Source organism: Zingiber officinale, chromosome 9A, assembly GCF_018446385.1.
Source record: "Zingiber officinale cultivar Zhangliang chromosome 9A, Zo_v1.1, whole genome shotgun sequence".
NCBI lineage: Eukaryota > Viridiplantae > Streptophyta > Magnoliopsida > Zingiberales > Zingiberaceae > Zingiber > Zingiber officinale.
Window position 1 is genome coordinate 33827667 of NC_056002.1, and position 20776 is coordinate 33848442.

Here is a 20776-nt window from a genome sequence, read left to right on the forward strand (position 1 = left end):
CCACTTGATCTAAAGAGCATTCTCCTTTGTTTGTATCCGTTAAAGTATCTTAGCCAGTAAGGCAAGGTTCTAAGCTTTCAAGTCATAGAATCTCAGACTTCCTTCCTATTTGGACCTACATATATCCACCCAAGACATCTGAGGATGTTTAGAAGCCTACATAAATAACTTTAATTAAAATAACTATAATGTATAATATCTTTTCTTCACCAAATTAATGAACCATGAACCAGTAAACTTTCATATTACCCAATCGCATAGGCAATTTTGAAAATACCCAAATCGTGTACCTGATACCGATTTTTCCTCTCCGAATTGATTATTGCAATGTAGTAATCGATTCAATAAAGTATTATGATCATGAACAATAACAATCGATTGTTATAGTATAGTAATCGATTAAAACCCTTTTTTTTTAAAAAAATATTAAAAAGTTTGTGGCACTCAAAGAATAGGTGATTTTGTATCTCCATCTCTTGTCCACAGAATACACACCACCGATCCTCCAAGTATTTCTTCTTGTCTCTAGTGGAAAGTTGTCTCCGAGCTAGCATCCAGAGTATAATTGCATAGCTAAGTTGTATGTAAGGTTTCCATACCGTCCACATCCAGAGTATACCGACTTCGCTGCACCTTATCTGAGAACCGGTCAAATTTTATTCGTTGAAGGCGCCTTCCATAGCCATGGAAGGCGCCTTCGGGTACTGTTCACCCGAAGGCAGATTTGCTTTCTTTCTTGCTTTCTTGCCCTACAAACATGTGTTAGTCCAAATATTCTGCAAGACAAGTGTTAGCACAAATATAGACAAATAATAAAAAGAGTAATTAGTTCTTGTTTTCCCAAGACCAGGAACTAGCCAAGGTCTCAGCTTAGGGATCCCAAATGAACTTAAATTGGACTGGCGCCTACTGTCCCTCAACTGGAACGCGTCCTCATAGTCACTCTCCTCCAGTGGCTTACCTTTACTTACCTTTTTCCAAACATCCGGTCAACCTGTTGACCAGTCTAGACTTTGTGCCAGCTATCCGACGACCCGTCAACCTAGCTGAACTTCCCTACAACACTGAGTGAGCACAATAGATAAAATGATAAGGTAAAACAGTGTTAACAGAATTCAAGATTCGACTGCGTATAACCTAGGGTTATCTCCCCCTAGAGTTGTCTAGCTTCACTCAGTAGGACTTTCATTGTCTGGTTTTACTCACCAGGACTTCCTCCACATAGCTTCACTCACTAGGGCTCAACTTCACTCACCAGGAATTCCACCACTTATCATCACTCACAAGGGCCTGACTTCACTCACCAGGGCCTGACTTCACTCACTAGGACTTCCACCACCTAGCTCCACTCACTAGTGTCTGACTTCACTCACCAGGACCTCCACTACCTACCTTCACTCACTAGGGCCCGGCTTCACTCACCAGGACTTCCACCACTTAACTTCACTCACTAGGGCCCGACTTCACTCACCAAGACTTCCACTACCTAGCTTCACTCATTAGGGTCTGGCTTCACTCACCAAGACTTAGAGTGTATACTAAAAGCCTAGCTTTTGTAAACATTTATTTTTGAAATAAAAGAATCACATTGGTCAATATCTACATTTATTTGTTAAATGTAATTGTTCAATTAATTTATATAGTAGACAACATGGTGTGTGGTGTCACACACAGAAGATCATGTTGTCAGTTCTTTATAAATTATAAATAGTTACTCACGACTAAGATGGAAAGGAACAAACCATCAGAATAGTCGTAGTGTAATTAAGTATTAGTTTATTTTGATTAATAAATTACACTGGTACACTCTAAGTGTATTGAGTAGGACCATTTTAGGTAAGTTCTTTTTGTACTGACTTAATAAAACAACTAGACCTTAGTTATTATGGAAGTGTGTGCTCTTAATCCTAATATAATAACAAGCACATATATTTAATATTTATTTCTTTGACTTATTAAAGGGTGAGGTTTAGCTCGATAAATCAATATGCCCGATAAGTTGGGAAATGATATTACTTATAGTGTGTGTTGTTGATTATAGAAGGAATCTGTGTCATAGTTATCTAGGTTGAGAATGCCCCCAAGAGGAGCTCATAAGGATTGCCATGTTAAACCTTACAGGTAGACTTAGTCCGACATGACAATGAAGTTGAGTGGTACTACTCTTGGAGCTAGATATTAATTAAGTGAGTTGTCAGTAACTTACTTAATTAGTGGGCATTCGTTATTTTAAACACAGGGAGACTAACACACTCATGATAAGAAGGAGCCCATAATGTAATTTGGGATTGGTGCGGTAGTGCGATAATAACTCTCTAGTGGAATGAGTTATTATCGATGAACTTGAGTTGTGTGTTCGGGGTGAACACGGGATACTCAAGCTCATCGGAAGGCCAAAATCAATTTCTCCTCTAGGTCCCTGTCATAGCCTCATTAAAGCCTTAAGTCCATCTAAATATAAGCCCATCTTGATATCCAAGAAGGGGGCCGGTCCATTGCTTGGTGACCAAGCAATGGGCGGTCACATCCTCTTCTATAGGAGGCCGACCCTATTGCTTGATGACCAAGCTAGTAGGGGCCGGCCATAATAATTCAAACAAGGAGGGTTGTTTTGAATTTTTAAACTCTTCTCTTTGTAGAAAACTATAAGTTTTAAAAGAGATATTTTAATTTTTAAAATTTTTCTTATTTGAATTAGGTCACATGTTTTAAAAGAAAGTTTAAAAGATTTTAAAACTTTCCTTTTTTAACCATCCTCATGGTTTAAAAAAAAGGAAGATAAGTTTTAAAATTTAAATTTTCTATCATCATGTTAAAAAAAGGAATTTTATAAAAGAAGTTTTAAATTTTAAAACATGGTTTTAATTTTTAGAACTTTCCTTTTTTAACTCCTACTTTAGGAAAGAGAGCTTGTAAAATTTTATAAGAGTTTTTATTCTTGTAAAATTTTATAAAAAAAAATATATTCCTTTCCTCTTATGGGGGCCGACCACCCTTGCTTGGTGCCCAAGCAAGGTGGCCGACCATATTGAAAAAAATAAAATCATCAATTAATTTTTGGTGATTGATTCAATCAAGAGGAAAGAAAAGGAAAATAAAAAGGGAAAAGGAAAAACTAGAGGAAGATTTTAATTTTTGTAAAAATTCTTCCCTTATTTGCCTTGAGCAAGTATTATAAAAGAAGGGGTGAGGAGACTTCATGAGACACAACTCTTATTCTCTTACTTGAAGGATCTCTTGGTGGTCGGCCCTCTCTCTTCTCCCTTTCCCTTTGCTCTCTTCTCCTTGGTAGTGGTGGTGGCCGGATTTTAGAGGAAGAGGAGGAAAGCTTTTGGGTGGTGTTCATCTTGGAGGATCGTTGCCCACACGACGTCCAAGGCGAGGCGAGGAATACGACAGAAGATCTCGAGGTTATTAGCATACAAAGAGAAGGTATAATTAGCAATTGTTTTCCGCATCATGCTAGTTATTTCTTTTTGTAAGAATTCTAAACACAGGAGGCATTAGATCTAGTTTTTCAAATTAGTTTTTCAAGTTTGTTTTTTTTTCTTTTTCGAATTTGTGATTCGATTGTTCTTTTTGGTTAACCTAGAGTTATTTAAGGAAATTAAATATTAGCTTTCCTTAAAAGGCTTTGTCTAGGCAGTGGTGGTTGCTCTCATATCCAAGAAGACCATGTGCCTCGCCATGTAGTCCTGGAAGCCAATTTAGGAAATTAATATTTAATGGAATTAATAACATAGGTGGATTTGAATCAATAGTGTTAAGTTCCGCTTGCGATTCAAATCCAAACCATTAAGAACAGATAAGTTAAATTTGGAATCAATGATGTTAAGTTCCGTTTGCGATTCCTAATTTAACTTCTAAAGAACACAATAGGTTATTTAAGGAAAGGTTCGACACTTGTAAAAAAAATTTTTGTACAGTGGAACCGGTACGTTTTCCTAGGACTAACCGACACCATCCACTATCTAACTTCACTCACTAGGATTTGGCTTCAGTCACCAGGACTTCCACTTTACCTAACCTCTAGTTAGGACTTCTCCTTGCTAGTCATCTAGTCCTGACTGGACTACTCTCTTCCAAACATCAAGTCCTATTTGTTGGTTGCTACTCGGAATACCGTTCAAGTTCCCCTGTACAAAAATTTGTACAAGCATAGAACTATCCTAGCTATCCATGTGCTCTACTGAAGTTAAATTTGGATTGCAAACGATACTTAACATTATTAATCCAAATTGTCCTTCAGAAGTTAAACTTGGATTGGAAACGATACTTAACATTTTTACTCCAAGTTTAACCGATGTGTTATTCATAAGTTAAACCTTATTACAGAAGTTAATTAAATATCTATTTCAAAGATTGGCTTCCAAGTTAAACATGGCGAGGCACTAGGCCTTCTTGGGTATGGGATCATCCACCACTTCCTAGACAAAACCTTTCAAAGAAATCAGATATTTAACTTCTTACAGTAAACTAGGTGTAACTACAGAGATCTCAATAGAAGCACAATATCGAAACATGAAATCGAAAAATAAAATCGATAACAAAACAATAACCTAAAACTGATAGCCTCTTGTGTTGGTATTTCAGAATCTATGCAAAGAAAACTAACTAATTAATTCGAAGCAGAAACCATTAATTAGTTATACCTTTCTTTGTAGCTAAAGACCTCTTGATCTTCTGTTGTATTCCTCTCCTCCTCTTGGACGTTGTGTGAGCAACGATCTACCAAGATAAAATTCACCCGAACCACTTCTTCTCCTCTAAGACTCTCGAGCCACCAAGGGATGCCAAAATAGGAAACTCCTTCTCTTCTTCTTCCTCTCCTAGTAACCGACCACCAAGACAGAGTCTTCTCCTTCTCTTTCAAGTTTCGACCACCAATGGATATGAAGACCAGCCTTAGAAAGAAGAAAGGGGGAGAAGGAAAGATGGTATGCCACCGGCCTAAAGGAAGAAATCAAGGGGAGAAAAGAAAAGAGAGAGGTCGGCCACCACAAGGATTAAGAGAGAGGACTTAGAGAGATCTTAGAATTGTCTTCTTATGAGGCATCCTCTACCTCTCTTTTATAATCCTTGGTCATGGTAAAAAAGGAAAGTTTTAAATATAATTAAAACTTCCTTATTTCTTGCCTCCCCTTAAAAAGGAAATTTTAACAACAATTAAAATCTCTTTTTTCTAAATTTCCTATTGTACATAGTAACAAAAGGAAAGTTTTAAAAATTAATCTCTCACTTTTAAAACATGTAGACAACTACAAAAAGGAAAGATTAATTAAAACTTCTCTTTTTAAATCATGGTTATAAAAAGGAAAATTTTATCAAAAATTAAAATATCTTTTTTAAACATTATAGATAACTATAAATAAGGAAACATTTTAACAAAATTAAAATCTCTCTTTAATCTTTTATAGATAACCATAAAAGGAAAGATTTTAAAATTTTAAAACTCTCTCTTAAAACCATAAGGATGACTATAAAAGGAAATTTTAAAATTAAAATTTCTCTTTTAAATCCCTTCATTTAATGGTTACAAAAGGAAAGATTTTAACAAAATAAAATCTCCCTTTATTCTTAGTGGTGTGGTCGGTCCCATGCTTGGACACCAAGCATGGTTTGGCTGGCCACCTCTTGGACTCCAAGTTGATGCTTGGCCGACCCCCTTGCTCCACGCAAGGATGTGTCCGACCCATTACTTGGGTAACAAGTGGATTTGGTGGATACAAGGCTTAATAGAGGCTACAACAGGGACCGAGAGGAGAAATTGGTTTTGGTCTCCCGATGAGCTTGAGATTCCTGTGTTCGCCCCGAACACCCAACTCAAGTTCATCAATAATAACTCATGCCACTAAAGAATTTTTATTGAACTACCACACCAATCCCAAATTACATTATGGGCTCCTTCTTATTATGAGTGCATTAATCTCCCTGTGTTTAAGATATCGAATGCCCATTAATTAAATAAGTTACTGACAATTTACTTAATTAATATCTAGCTCCAAGAGTAGTACCACTCAACTTCATTATCATGCCGGACTAAGTCCACCTGCAGGATTTACATGATAATCCTTATGAGCTCCTCAAGGGGACATCATCAACCTAGATTACGAGGACACAGTTTCCTTCTATAATCAACAACACATCATATAAATAATATCATTTCCCAACTTATCGGACATATTGATTTAACAAACTAAATCTCACCCATTGATAAATCAAAGAAATAAATTCTAAGTATATGTGCTTGTTATTATATCGGGATTAAGAGTATGCACATCCATAATAACAGAGGTTTTGTTCTTTTATGTAGTCAGTATAAAAAAAATAACCTCAAATGGTCCTACTCAATACACACATAGTGTACTAATGTAATTTTATAGTTAAGATAAATTAATACTAAATTACACTACAACCACTCCAATGGTTTACCCCATTCCATCTTGGTTGTGAGCTACTATTTATAATTTATAAGGAACTGATAACATGATCTTCTGTGTCACACCAAACACCATGTTATCTACAATATAAATTAAATGGACAACTGCATTTAACATAAATGCAGACATTTGACCAATGTGATTTTTATGTTCATACTAAAAGCTAGGCTTTTAGTATACATCCCAACAATCTCCCACTTATACTAAAAGACTATGCTGCCGTATATACTGCCATACATCTAATTTCCATCCTCTCAACATGCCCATCAAAAGCTTTCGCTGGAAAGACCTTAGAGAAAGGATCTGCCAAGTTATCTTACTGATGTAATCTTGACGACAACAACCTCTCCTCGTATTAGGTGGTACTTGCGCTCTATGTGTTTACTTGTCTTATGGGCCCATGGTTCCTTCGAGTTTTCTACTGCACCACTATTATCACAATAAACTGTAATAATTTTAGGCAAACCAGGAATCACATCTAAGTCCATCATGAAGTTTCTAAGCCATACAGCTTCTATGGCTGCCTCAGAGACTGCCACATACTCAGCTTCTATGGTGGACTCTGAAAGGTATTTCTGCTTTACACTCCTCCATTGTTATGACTCTACCTCCTAAAGTAAATACAAAACCCCAAGGCCGACTTACTATTGTCCCATTCAATCCGTGCAACCCACAGGGAGCAAATTATCTGTCTTGTAAACTAGCATATAATCTCTAGTTCTTCTCAGGTACTTTAATATATGCTTTCCGGCAGTCCAGTGTCCCGGTCCTGAGTGACTTGGATATCTGCTAACCATGCCCATGGTAAAACAAATATCAGGTCTCGTACATAACATTGCATACATTAGGCTTCCTACAGTTAAAGCATAAGGAACTGCCTTCATCTCCTCTATCACTTTTAATGTCTTAAGAGACATCTCCTTTGATAAAGGTGCTCCATACCGAAATGGTAAGAAACCTTTCTTGGAGTTTTGCATGCTAAAAAGAGCAAGGATAGTATTGAAGTATGAAGCTTGGGATAAGGACAATATCCTTTTCTTGTGATCCCTTATTACTTTAATCCCAAGAATATATCCACATTCTCCCAAGTCATTCATATCAAAACACTTGGACAACCATACCCTTATGTCTGACAATCACTTTGATATTGTTTCCAATGAGCAAAATGTCATCTACGTATAGTACAAGAAATACTACCACGTTTCTATCACTCTTCTTGTATACACAAGACCCATCCGGTCACTGAATAAATCCATAAGACTGGATCACTTCATTAAATCGGATATTCCAAGATCTCTTGTTTCATCATATGTCCAGGGATCAGGTTCATGTTCACCAGGGATCAAGTCCAAAAATTCTCTCAAAAACAACCCTCCCACTACGATGAGGCATTACTTGTAATTGTGCATCATTTGTGACACGTGTTGCAGTTTCTTGTGGTATCTCATCTTGTACCATTGGTACTAAAATAAACGTGTATTCTCTAATTTCATCAAGAACAATTTTACTCATGGGCTTGTGGTTCATTACATAGTCTTCTTCTAAAAATCGGCCATTTGTGTTAACAATGACTTTCTGATCTTTAGGACTATAAAATAAACCACCTTTCGTTCCTTTAGGATAACCCACAAACAAGCGAACTTCTGTACGTGATTCCAACTTATCAGTGTCTCCCTTCAACACATGTGTTGGACTATCCCAAATCTGAATATGCTTCAGACTAGGCTTACGTCCATTCCATAATTCTATGGGAGTAGAGGGTACTGACTTAGAAGGTACCATATTCAGAATGTACTCTGCTGTTTCCAGAGCATATCCCCAAAATGAATTTGGTAATTCTGAATAACTCATCATTGATCTAACCATTTCCATAAGAGCCCTATTCCTTCGTTCTACCACACCATTCTGTTAGGGTGTACCAGGTGTAGACAGTTGGGATTGAATCCCGGCCTCTGATAAGTAACTCTTAAAATCTCCTAAGAGGTACTCACCACCAGAGATCAGACCATAGTGTCTTGATACTTTTACCATGACGTTTCTCCACATCAGCCTTGTACTCTTTGAACTTATCAAAGCACTCAAACTTGCGGCGCATCAAGTAAATGTACTCGTATCTTGAATAGTTGTCTATAAAAGAGACGAAATATTCAAAACCACCTCTTTCCTGGATAGTCATAGGTCCACACAAATCAGAATGAACCAATTCCAACACATCTTTGGCTCTATACCCCTTAGCCTTAAAAGGTCTCTTGTTCATTTTTCCTTCCAAGCAAGACTCGCAGGTTGGAAAGTTTACCACCAATGAACCCCAAAGTCCATCGACTATTAACCTTTGAATCCTACTCAAGTTAATATGACCTAGCCTTAGATGCCAAAGATATGTTTGGTTCATTTCCAAAGGCTGCTTTCTCTTATTTGAATTAGAAGATGTGTTATTAATTTCCATTTGTTGCATCGTGGGAGTTATTGGATTTAGAGTATACAAATTGCCAACTAATGTACCAGAACAAATAATCACTATATTTTTCTTGACCGCCACTTTATCATCAAAAGAAATAGAATATCCATTCTCAAATAGTTTAGAAACTGAAATCAAATTCTTTCTAAAACTCGATACATAAAGGCAATTTCTCAAAATTAATGTTTTATTCCTATCAAAGGCTAAATAAACATCTCTCACTGCAACAGCCGCCACTTTCGTATCATTTCCCATGTAAACGGTGATTTCTCCTTCATGTAGTCGTCGGGTTTCCTGGAGCCCCTGCAATGAATTGCAGACATGATCAGTGGCTCCCGTATCTACACACCAGGTACCGGTAGATAACACCACTAAACATGTTTCAACAACTAATGAATAAGATACACCTTTATTGTTCTCATTTCTAAGAGGGAAGTCCGCCTTAGTGTCCAAGTTTTGTTTCCAATCATTATAATTGAGACCAGTAAGTCTATTCTCTTTTAATATAACAGCAAGGGGATTGAAGACTATCCTAAGAATCACAAAATATTTGGTCAAGATTTTAGAATTTAAAATAATATTGATTCCTCAAATAATATCATTTAAATTCACCAACACCTCAAACACCGTAAATTTTGTATGCCACGTTAGTGTGGACATATACAAAATCAAACATTTGTAAGAGGAGGGTTTTACCCATTAATTATCTTATCAACCTAACTTTATGACAAATAAAATCACCTCAAACACCATAAATTTTGTATGTCACGTTAGTGTAGACATATACAAATTCAAACATTTGTAAGAGGGGATTTTACCCATTAATTTTATTATTTTGTCAACCTAACTTTATGACAAATTAATAATTGGGTTTTCTTCGGTCACACAAATAATAGCAGTGACTCCGATGGGGAGGATACTATTAAATGTGCATAAGTGTATACCATTACTTGATACTTAGTCCATTAAATAGGATTGTGCCCCTTCAGTTGGGGAAGATCACACGCTCCTAAATAATTTCCTATAACCATCCAGTAAGGAAGTTTGATCTAGTGATCCGCAAACAAACTCCTCCGTTGTGCAGGAAGACACTCAGAGCTAATATGCAAGTTTGAATGCATCACTTACAAACCAGTAATGGAGACCGTGGAATTTAAATAAAATTCCTCTCCCACTTAGTTATTTAGAGATGAGGAATTTTAACATGCACACAAGCACACACAGCATAAAAGGCAATAAATAAGAAAAATAATTTTCCAACTATTATGGCCTCATCCAATGTTGTCCTCCGTATGCCACCAACCCTAGCTGCCGCCAAAGGGTTTACGTCGTCGCGTCCATCATGCTTCCTTTTCCGCTGTGCCTCCGGTGCTCAATTAGTACCACGCCTCGTAAGGATATGATCCACGACAAAAAATAAAATTTTACATTTATCGATCCTATATTCCACGAAGGAATGTACATGTAATATAGATTGATCAGAATGTAAAATCCTAATAACTAATACAGCTCCTACTATATTAAATAATTACAATCATGCACACATATAAAATGCCCTCGACATGTCCGAGGGTCCAATCACACACAATCATAATAGGTCATAATAATTGGAGCCTGCAACCACAGAGTTAATTTATTTGCACATCCTACTATTATCTTGCCTAAACTTATGTATGAAAAGTACATAATTAACTGAAAACCAAACACACAAAGGCAAAAACCTAGCTCTGATACCAATTGCTGGTTGCTACTATGAATATCGTTCTAATTCCACTGTACAAAAATTTGTGCATGCATAGAACTATCCTAGCTACCCATGTGCTCTACTGAAGTTAAATTTGGATTACAAACAATGCTTAACATTATTAATCCAAATTATCCTTCAGAAGTTAAACTTGGATTGGAAACGATACATAACATTTTTACTTTAAGTTTAACCGATGTGTTCTTCATAAGTTAAACCATATTACAGAAGTTAATTAAATATCAATTTCAAAGATCGACTTCCAAGTTAAACATGGCGAGACACTAGGCCTTCTTGGGTATGGGATCATCCACCACTTCCTAGACAAAACCTTTCAAAGAAATCGGATATTTAACTTCTTACAGTAAACTAGGTTTAACTACAGAGATCTCAATAGAAACACAATATTGAAACATGAAATTGAAAAATAAAATCGATAACAAAACGATAACCTAAAACCGATAGCCTCTTGTGTTGGTATTTCAGAATCCATGTAAAGAAAACTAACTAATTAATTCGAAGCGAAAATCATTAATTAGTTATACCTTTCTTTGTAGCTAAAGACCTTTTAATCTTTTGTTGTATTCCTCTCCTCCTCTTGGACGTTGTGTGGGCAACGATCTACCAAGATAGAATCCACCCGAACCACTTCTTCTCCTCTAAGACTCTCGAGCCACCAAGGGATGTCAAAATAGGAAACTCCTTCTCTTCTTCTTCCTCTCCTAGTAACCGACCACCAAGACAGAGTCTTCTCCTTTTCTTTCAAGTTTCGGCCACCAATGGATATGAAGATCGACCTTAGAAAGAAGAAAGTGGGAGAAGGAAAGATGGTATGCTGCCGACCTAAAGGAAAAAATCAAGGGGAGAAGAGAAAAGAGAGAGGTCGGCCACCACAAGGATTAAGAGAGAGGACTTAGAGAGATTTTAGAATTGTCTTCTTATGAGGCATCCTCTACCTCTCTTTTATAATCCTTGGTCATGGTAAAAAAGGAAATTTTTAAACATAATTAAAACTTCCTTATTTGTTGCCTCCCTTAAAAAGGAAATTTTAACAACAATTAAAATCTCTATTTTCTAAATTTCCTATTGTACATGGCAACAAAAGGAAAGTTTTAAAAATTAATCTCTCTATTTTAAAATATGTAGACAACTACAAAAAGGAAAGATTAATTAAAACTTCTCTTTTTAAATCATGGTTACAAAAAGGAAAGTTTTATCAAAAATTAAAATCTCTCTTTTAAACATTATAGATAACTACAATATGGAAAGATTTTAACAAAATTAAAATCTCTCTTTAATCTTTTGTAGATAGTCATAAAAGGAAAGATTTAAAAATTTTAAAACTCTCTCTTAAAACCATGAGGATGACTATAAAAGGAAATTTTAAAATTAAAATTTCTCTTTTAAATCCCTTCATTGAATGGCTACAAAAGGAAAGATTTTAATAAAATAAAATCTCCCTTTATTCTTAGCGGTGTGGTCGGCCCCATGCTTGGACACCAAACATGGTTTGGCCGACCACCTCTTGGGCTCCAAGTTGATGTTTGGCTGACCCCCTTGCTTTAAGCAAGGATGTGCCCGACCCATTACTTGGGTAAGAAGTGGATTTGGTGGATACAAGGCTTAATAGAGGCTACAACAGAGACCGAGAGGAGAAATTAGTTTTGGTCTCCTGTTGAGTTTGAGCTTCCTGTGTTCGCCCCAAATACCCAACTCAAATTCATCAATAATAACTCATGCCACTAAAGAGTTATTATTGAACTACTGCACCAATCCCAAATACATTATGGGCTCCTTCTTATTATGAGTGCATTAATCTCCTTGTGTTTAAGATATCAAATGTCCATTAATTAAATAAGTTACTAACAACTCACTTAATTAATATCTAGCTCCAAGAGTAGTACCACTCAACTTCATTATCATGCCGGACTAAGTCCACCTGTAGGGTTTATATGATAATCCTTATGAGCTCCTCAAGGGGACATTATCAACCTAGATTACGAGGACACAGTTTCTTTCTATAATCAATAACACACCATATAAATAATATCATTTCCCAACTTATCGAGCCTATTGATTTAACGAACTAAATCTCACCTATAGATAAATCAAAGAAATAAATACTAAGTATATGTGCTTGTTATTATATCGGGATTAAGAGTATGCACATCCATAATAACAGAGGTTTTGGTCTTTTATGTAGTCAGTATAAAAAGAAACAACCTCAAATGGTCCTACTCAATACACACATAGTGTACTAGTGTAATTTTATAGTTAAGATAAACTAATACTAAATTACACTACAACCACTTCAATGGTTTGCCCCATTCTATCTTGGTTGTGAGCTACTATTTATAATTTATAAGGAACTGATAACATGATCTTCTGTGTCACACCAAACACCATGTTATCTATAATATAAATTAAATGGACAATTGCATTTAATATAAATGCAGACATTTGACCAATATGATTCTTATGTTCATAAAAAAAGCTAGGCTTTTAGTTTACATCCCAACACTATTTGGATTAACCCTTAGTCAAACTGACCAGACTTGGGTGCATTGTCAAATATTAAAATCCTAGAGGTCAATTGCACTAACAATAACTGCTATGTTTTCTTAATATCAAGTACGCCTTTGAGACTCTGGGTAGATTGAGAAGGATGAACCATGCGTGTGGTAGGTAAGTACCTATCATTGGAAGCATAAGGAATACGATTCTATGACGACTTTACTAGGCTTAGGGATTGAAACTTAAAAACTTTAAGTCACTTATTACACTTAGCATAGAAAACTATTTTTTAGGCCATATTCAAACTTTTTTTTTCTGTATCTTGCTCACCAATAAAATCATTCGATAGGATTAGACTGATTCGCTAGAGATTAAGATGCACTATTTAACCTCATTCGCTTAGATGCAATTTTTGCTCGAGGACAAGCAAAGTTTTTTTTTTATCTCAAGTGACATCTTTTGAGACTTTATATGGCAGGGCATATCGATCCCCTATCTTATAGGAAGAAGTTAGAGAACAACAAATTCTGGAACTATAGAGCATTCAACATGATGCAGAGTTGGTATGCACCATCAGGCAAAGAATGTCAGAAGCCCAAGATCAAAAAAAGAGCTATGCATATTAGAGATGGAAACCTTTGGAGTTTTCAATGGATGACCATGTGTTTTTGCATGTTTCTCCCACTAAAGGGGTTAAGAGGTTTGGACTTAAAGGTAAGTTAGCTCTTCACTACATTAGACCCTTTCAAATATTAGAGAGGATAGATAAGGTAGCCTATCGGTTGGCACTACCACCGACCCTTGCCAGTATACATAATGTGTTCCATGTATTAATACTAAAGAAGCATGTATTGCATCCTACTTATATTATGGAAGATGTGTCGACCTCACTCTAGACAAATGCAACCTATGAAGAAGTTTCTGTGCGAATCCTGGATCACAAGGAGTGTCAGTCGTGAAACAAAATAATCCGACTCGTCGAAGTCTGATGGCAGTATCTTACTGATGAAGAAGAAATTTGGGAGCTTGAAGAAAAGATCAAAGCTCGATATCCTCATCTGTTACTTAAAAAACGTATGTAGTCTCTTCAGTACTTGACTGATTAAGCATGATATTGTTACTATCACACTTTAAGTAGAAAATTTAGGGACTAAATTTTTATTAGTGGAAGAGAATGTAAGATATGACAAATAAATAATAATAAAATAATAAATGTTAATTAAAAAAGAACCTTATAGAATTTCATGAAAATTTTTAGATTTTTTTTGAGATTTAAATTGAATTCATATGACATGTTTAAAGAGATAAATCTATTAGGCTTGGAAGACCCTATTTGGAATATCAGTTAAGTGGGAGTTGATTGATTTAATAAACCTAAGGATTATAATTATTAACCTAAGTATATATATAAACCTAAGCTCCTTATTTCCTTCTCTCGATCTCTACTTGTGCCCTCATCCTGATCCGCGCCACTGCCCTCTTCCAATTTCTATCACTGCCAATCCACTTCTGTCATCCCTTCCTCTTTGAACCAACACCGACCTTTCGTAGGGTTAGTTACTTGATCTACGATAAATCTAGATTTTGATTGTGTTATTTTTACAGGTTTCTGATGTAAGACTGTTGGCGGCCGGATAGAGGGAGGTGAATAGCCTTGACAAATAAAAAGAACCTTTCTCGAATTTATGTCTTAATTAATCTAACACTTGCATAAATAAAATAAATGACTGAAAGAAAATAGACACAAAATGGTTACTTGGTTACAACCGGGAAGGTTGTTAATCCAAGGAAGTTGGAGCTCAGTAAACAATCTCCTTCAGGTAGAGAAGCCTCTTACAGCAGTAGAAGTACTCAATTACAAAACAAAACAAAACTAGAATGAATCACAAGTGTTGTTCTGAATCTCTTGGGCCAGGGCTGTATTTATAGCCTTGGTTGGGGTGCCTGGAAGGGTTTCAGGTACTTGGAATGGGATAAAATTCTATCCCCGATGCAATAGTTAAATGCCACGTTGATTTGGGTAAAACTTGGATTTCGGGCGCTCGAAAGGGTTCCGGGTGCTCCAGACTGGTTCTGGGCGCTCGGACTAGGAAAGTCAATATAGTTGACTTTTTTTAATCTGGGCCTTCCGCTCCGGTTCTGTTCACCTTGGTCCGGGACTTCCACTCCAGCTCCGCTCGTTTGGGTGATTTCGGTCATCCGAAATAGGGCTCATCCGAACTCAATTTTCGACCTTCTCGAGCAACCTTTCGCTCCGACTTCTCGTCACATCAAAACTACTTTGGGGTTCCAACAATATCCTCCTTTTTGATGTGAGTAACCTGAGTTAAGTTAGGGTAAACCAACATAAGGTAAAAGTAATAAATTTACTATTAATTTTAAGCTACCTCCCCATAGACTTAATTTTTCCTTCTCCTCCTTTGATCATATAAAAAATAAGGTACCCCAAAAGTCTTAAGGGAAAAAAATTTGAGTTGATAAAGTTTTTAAAAAACTTTGAGATAGATAATTTTTAAAAACTTTAAGTTTTACAAAAAAAAAAAATTCTAAGCCAAAAAATGCAAGAAATGAATGTTTAAGTAATTTTGACAACTATTTAAAGCATTATTAATCACAAGCAAATGCTTTATCACTTAGTTAATTAAACATTTTATTTCATTAATTAGCTTTTATGCTGTGGCGAGGTACTAGACCTTCTTGGTTATTGGAACAACAACCACTTTCTAGACAAAGCCTCGTAAGGAAATCAAACATTTAATCTACTCTCTAAAAGCCCTAAATTTAAATATCTAATTCAAATACAATTTTGGAACTTAATATAGGTTTCTTCCAACTGGGTTAATCATAAATTTCTTAGGTATATATTTTCTTGACAGTTTTCTGATTTTGCTTCTTATGAAATCTACGGTGCCAATTTAAATCATTATATCTTTTAATATGTGTGCATGCATGATTTTTTAACTCTTCTATTTATGTTTTCAATTTTTTATTTTCCAATTTCACATTTTCAAAATCTTCTAATCGACAAGAAATAGCTAATGTTGATTTTAACTCCTTATTTTCTACTTCTAATTTATGAGATGTTTTAGTGAGAAACTTTATAAATTAAATAGCTTGTCAGGCGGTAAGGATCGTACCTGACTTACCTTGTCGATTTTATCATATGAGACTCCCCCTGTAGAGCTATTCTCTTCTGATGTTGCTCCCCCTTCATCAATGCTCTTTATGCTCATTGTGGAAGAGCTTGCTTCGTCCTCTTTGTCTTGATGACTTACCATTAGTGCGATTCTGGCGTAGGCCTTGATTTCTGATTCTGATGAGGTTTCATCCCATGCTGCTTTTAGGTTATTGTGCATTTTCTAGGTTGGCCTCCTGTCTGTGCTTGTGTCCTTATGCTTGTCCTTGCTTTTTAGTTTTGGGTAGTTATCTTTTACGTGCCCTTCTTCATTCAGTGGTAACATTTTACCTTTCTTTTTTGTCTCTTACCCTGTACTTGATTAAACTTATTGGATTTAAACAATTTTTTAAATCTCCTTACCATTAAAGCTGTTTCATTATCGTCAAGTGATGTCTTGGAATCTGGTTCGTCCAGTTTTGCTTTTAAAGCAACATTTTGCCTTGATTCTTTCTTTAGACCTACACATCTTGACTCATGAATTTTAAAAGTTGAAAAATGTTCTTTTAAGGTGCTTACCTCTAAATCCTTAGAGATGAAATATGCATCTACTAAGGTTGACCATTCTGGAGTCTTAGGAAATACGTTAAGTGCGTACTTTAGCGAATCTTGATTGGATACCTTTTCTCCGAGATTCGTCAGTTCGGTGATTAACTCCTTGATTCTTGAGTGGAGGTGTGCGACAGTTTCGCCTTCTTCTAACCGAATGTTGCTAATCTAATTCCAGAGCAGGTCCCATCTTGCTAGTTTTGCCTCCGAGGTCCCTTCATATATTTCCAGGAATTTCTCCCAGTGCTCCTTGGCTGACTCAAAGGCTTCGATACGGTTGACTTCTTGAGGTGGCAAAACACTAAGCAAATGAAATTCTGCTTTGCTATTTGCCACGAAGTCGGCTTGCTCCTTCTTCGTCCACTGATATTCTTCTTTGTCTTTCGGGGCTATGAAACTATATTTCATAATTATTAATAATTCAAAATCTATTTTAAAAAAATACCCGCTTCTTCTTTTTCCAGTTCGCGAATTCCCCCTCAAACTTCGGTGGATGGATGCTCGATCTGACCATCTCGTGTGCATCGTTCAACGGTTAGTCCTCCTGAAGTGAACTCGCTTTGATACCACTTGTAAGACCGTTGGTGGCCAGTTAGAGGGAGGTGAATAACCCTGATAAATAAAAGGAACCTTTCTCGAATTTACGACTTAATTAATCTAACACTTGCATAAATAAAATAAATGGCTGAAAGAAAAGAGGCACAAAAAGGTTACTTGGTTACAATCGGGGAGGTTGTTAATCCAAGGAAGTTGAGCTCAGTAAACAATCTCCTTTAGGCAGAGAAGCCTCTTACAACAGTTGAAGTACTCAATTATAGAACAAAATAAAACTAGAATGAATCACAAGTGTTGTTCTGAACCTCTTGGATCAAGGATATATTTATAGCCCTGGTCGGAGCGCCTGAAAGAGTTCTAGGCGCCTGTAATGAGATAGAATTCTATCCCCGATGCAATGGTTAAACGCTACATCAATTTGGGTAAAGTTTGGATTTCAGCCTCCCGGAAGGGTTCCAGGTGCTCGGATGGTCTGGGCACCCCGGACTGGTTCTGAGCGCCCAGACTAGGGAAGTCAACATAGTTGACTTTTTTCATCTGAGTCTTCCTCTCCGGCTATCCTCGCTTGGGTAATTTTGGCCATTCGAAATAGGGCTCACCCGAACCAAACTTTCGACCTTCTCGAGAAACATTTCGCTCTGGCTTCTTGTCCCTCGGAAATATCGCGCGCCTCCTTCTCATCCGCCCGCGTACTCTTCTGTAGCACTGTTAGAGTGTATACTAAAAGTCTAGCTTTTCGTATACACATTTATTTTGAAATAAGAATCACATTGGTCAAATGTCTACATTTATATGTTAAGTGTAGTTATTCATTTAATTTATATTGAAGATAACATGTTGTGTGGTATCACACAGAAGATCATGTTATCAATTCCTTATAAATTATAAATAGTAGCTCACAACCAAGATGAAATGGGACAAACCATTGGAGTGGTTGTAGTGTAATTTGGTATTAGTTTATCTTGACTATAAAATTGCACTAGTACACTATGAGTGTATTGAGCAGGACCATTTGAGGTAGTTTCTTTTTATACTGACTACATAAAAGAACAAAACCTCTGTTACTATGGAAGTGTGTACTCTTAATCATGATATAATAACAAGCATGTATACTTAATATTTATTTCTTTAATTTATCAAAGGGTGAGATTTAGTTCGTTAAATCAATAGGCCCGATAAGTTGGGAAGTGATATTATTTATATGGTGTGTTGCTGATTATAGAATGAAATTGTATTCTAGTAATCTAGGTTGATGATGTCCCCTTGAAGAGCTCCTAAGGATTGTCATGTAAACCCTGCAGGTGGACTTAGTCTAACATGACAATAAGGTTGAGTGGTACTACTCTTGGAGCTAGATATTAATTAAGTGAGTTGTCAATAACTCATTTAATTAGTGGACATTCGATATCTTAAACACAGGGAGACTAACACACTCATTATAAGAAGGAGCCCATATTGTAATATGAGATTGGTGCGGTAGTACAATAATAACTCTTTAGTTGTATGAGTTATTATTGATGAACTTGAGTTGGGCGTTCAGGCGAACACGGGAAGTTAAAGCTCATCGAGAGACCAAAACCAATTCCTCCTCTCGATCCCTGTTGTAGCCTCTTATTTATAAAGTCTTATATCTATCCAAAGCCTAGCTTCTTAACCAAGCTTAGGGGCCGACCACATCCTTGCTTGGAGCCCAAGCAAGGGGCCGACCAAGCCAAGCTTGGAGCTCAAGCTAGGGCCAACCAAGCCTTGCTTGGTGCCCAAGCAAGGGGCCGACCATATTAGAAAAGGAAATAAAAGGGAGTTTTTATTTTATTAAAAACTTTCCTTTTATGATGTTTTCCACATGGTTTTAAAAGAGAGTTTTAAATTTTAAAATTTTTCCTTTTATAGCTTTCTACAAAGGATTAAAAGAGAGATTTGAAATCTTTCCTTATTTGTAGTTATCTATAATGTTTAAGAGAAAAATTTTAATTTTTGATAAAACTTTCATTTTTTGTAACCATGATATAAAAGGAGTTTTATTTTAAAACTTTTCTTTTATAGATATCCACAAAAGGATTTAAAAGAGAAGATTTTAATTTTATAAAACATGCATTTTATAGCTATCCACAAAAGGGATTTTAAAAGAGAGATTTTAATTTTTATTTAAAATCTTTCCTTCTTTGACATGAGGTGTCCGACCATGTAAAGGAATAAAAGGAAGTTTTAATTTTTTGTTTTAAAATTTTTCTTTTTTTGGATTCACCAAGGATTATAAAAGAGAAGGAGAGGGTGCCTCATTGATAACAACCTAAGCCTTGCATCCTCTCTATTGTGGCTGAAACTCTCTTCTCTTCCTTGGTGGCTGACCCTCTTCTTTCTCTCTTCTCCATTTGTTTTCTCTCTTGGAGGCCGGCGGCATCAAGCTTGGTCTTCTCTTGGTGGTCGGTTGCTTGAAGGAGAAGAAGAAGAGAAGGAAGCTCTCTTGTCTAGCATCCCTTGGAGGTTAGTTGGTGGCCGAAACTTGGAAGCAAAGGAAGAGGCTTGGGTGGATTTCATCTTGGAAAATCATCGCCCACACGACGTCCAAGAGAAGGAGAGGAATACAATAGAAGATCAAGACGTCTATAAACTACAAAAGGTATAACTAGTTATTAGTTTCCGCATCATAACTAGTTCATCTTTTGTATAGATCTTGAAAAACCAAACACAAGAGGTTATCAGTTTTAGGTTATCATTTTTGTTATCAATTTTATTGTTCGGTTTCATGTTTCGATATTGTGCTTCTATTGAGGTCTCTATAGTTAAACCTAGTTTATTGTAAGAAGTTAAATATTCGATTTCTTTGAAAGGCTTTGTCTAGGAAGTGGTGGATGATCACATACCCAAGAAGGTCTAGTGTCTCACCATGTTTAACCTAAAAGCCGATCTTTGAAATAGATATTTGATTAACTTCTGTAATATGGTTTAAATTAGGAAGATCACATCGGTTAAACTTGGAGTAAAAATGTTAAGTATCGTTTCCAATCCAAGTTTAACTTCTGAAGGATAATTTTGATTAATAATGTCAAGCATCGTTTACAATCCAAATTTAACTTCAGTAGAGCATATGAGTAGCTAGGATAGTTCTATGCTTGTACAAATTTTTATACAGGGGAACTAGAACAGTATTCCGAGTAGCAACCAAACCTCATCCCTCAGACACACCGAGCCCATCGGCTCTCTCCCGTGCCGTCCTTCTCATTAGCTCCGTCTTTTGCTCGACTTCCTGTTCTCCTAAGTTCCTGCACACTTAGACATAAGGTTAAACCCAACATGACCTAACCTAACTTAGTTGATCACATCAAAACTATATTGGGGTT